Below are 2153 nucleotides of genomic sequence, written 5' to 3'. Positions count from 1 at the left end.
GAGACAGTAGGGCAAGAATTGGGGACAAGTGGGCAAGTGGGGACAGTAGGGCAAGATGGGGACAGTAGGAGCAGATGGAGCAGTAGGACAAGATGGGACAGTAGGGCAAGGATGGAGACAGTAGGGCCAAAGATGGAGACAGTAGGGCAAGATGGAGACAGTAGGAGCAAGATGGGGACAGATAGGCAAGATGGAGACAGATAGGGCAAGATGGAGACAGTAAGGGCCAAATGGAGACAGTTAAGGGGTAAGATGGGGACAGTAGGCAAGATGGAGACAGTAAGGGCAAAGATTGGAGACAGTAGGACAAGAATGGAGACAGTAGGCAAGATGAGACAGTAGGGCAACATGGGACGAGTAGGGCAAGATGGGGACGTAGGACAAGATGAGACAGTAGGGACAAGATGAGACAGTAGGACAAGATGGGGACAATAGGACAAGAATGGGGGACAGTAGGACAAGAGGAGACAGTAGGGCAAGATGGAGACAGTAGGGCAAGATGGAGACAGTAGGGCAAGATGGAGACAGTAGGACAAGAATGGAGACAGTAAGGAGCAAGATTGGAGAAGTAGGGCAAGATGGAGAACAGTAGGGCAAGATGGAGACAGTAGGAGCAAGAATGGGGACAGAGGGCAAGAAATGGAGACAGTAGAGGCAAGATGGAGGACAGTAGACAGATGGAGACAGTAGGGCAAGATGGAGAAACAGTAAGGCAGATTGGGACAGTGGGGCAAGATGGGGGACAGTAGGGCAAGAATGGAGGAAGAGCTGGAAAGATGGGGCAGTAGGGCAAGATGGGGACAGTAAGGGCAGATGGAGGACAGTAGGAACAAGATGGAGACAAGTAGGGCAAGAATGGAGACAGTAGGGAACAGATGGGGACGTAGGGCAAGATGGAGACAGTAGGGCAAGATGGGGACACGTAAGGGCAGTGGAGACAGTAGGGCAAAGATGGAGACAGTAAGGCAACAAGATGGAGACAGTAGGGCAAGATGGAGACAGTAAGGCAGATGGGGAACAGTGGGGCAAGATGGGGACAGTAGGGCAAGATGGAGAGAGAGCTGGAAAAGATGGGACAGTAAGGGAAGATGGGGACAGAGGGCAAGATGGAAGACAGTAGGGCAAGAATGGGGACAGTAGGGCAAGATGGAGACAGTAGGGCAAGATGGAGACAGTAGGAACAAGATGGAGACAGTAGGGCAAGATGGAAGACAGTAGGAGCAAGATGGAGACAGTAGGGCAAAGATGGAACAGTAGGGCAAGATGGAGACAGTAGGGCAAGATGGAGACAGTAGGGCAAGAATGGAGACAGTAGGGCAAGATGGAGACAGTAGGGCAAGATGGAGCAGTAGGACAAGAAATGGAGACAGTAGTGCAAGATGGAGACAGTAGGGCAAAAGATGGAGAAACAGTAGGGCAAGATGGAGACAGTAGGGCAGAATGGGAAGTAGGGCCAAGATGGAGAACAGTAGGGCAAGATAGGGAGAACAGTAGGACAAGATGGAGACAGTAGGGCAAGAGGAGACAGTAAAGGCAGATGGGGACAAGTGGGGCAAAGATGGGGACAGTAGGGCAAGATGGAGAACAGCAGGACAAGATTTGGAGACAGTAAGGGCAAGATGGAGACAAGTAGGACAAGAATGGGGACAGTAAGGGCAAGATGGAGACAGTAGGACAAAGAAATGGAGCAGCAGGAACAAGATGGAGACAGTAGGGCAAGATGGAGACAGTAGGAACAAGATGGGGACAGTAGGGCAAGATGGAGACAGTAGGAGCAAGATGGAGACAGTAGGGCAAGATGGGGACAGTAAGGGCAAGATGGAAGACAGTAGGGCAAAGAATGGAGACAGTAGGACCAAGATGGAGACAGTAGGGGCAAGATGGAGACAGTTAGGCAAAGAATGGGGACATGTGGGGCAAGTGGGGACAGTAGGGCAAGATGGAACAGAGAGAAGCTGGAAAAGATGGGGACAGTAGGGCAGATGGGAAACAGGTAGGGCAAGAATGGAGACAGCAGGACAAAGATGGGAAGAACAGTAGGGCAAGAATGGAGACAGTAGGAACAAGATGGGGACAGTTAGGGCAAAGATGGAGACAGTAGGGCAAGATGGAGAAGTAGGGCAACGATGGGGACAGTAGGGCAAAGATGGGGA

This window comes from Xenopus tropicalis, chromosome 9, assembly GCF_000004195.4.
Source record: "Xenopus tropicalis strain Nigerian chromosome 9, UCB_Xtro_10.0, whole genome shotgun sequence".
Classification (NCBI taxonomy): Eukaryota; Metazoa; Chordata; class Amphibia; order Anura; family Pipidae; genus Xenopus; species Xenopus tropicalis.
This window is presented reverse-complemented; position numbering follows the sequence as displayed.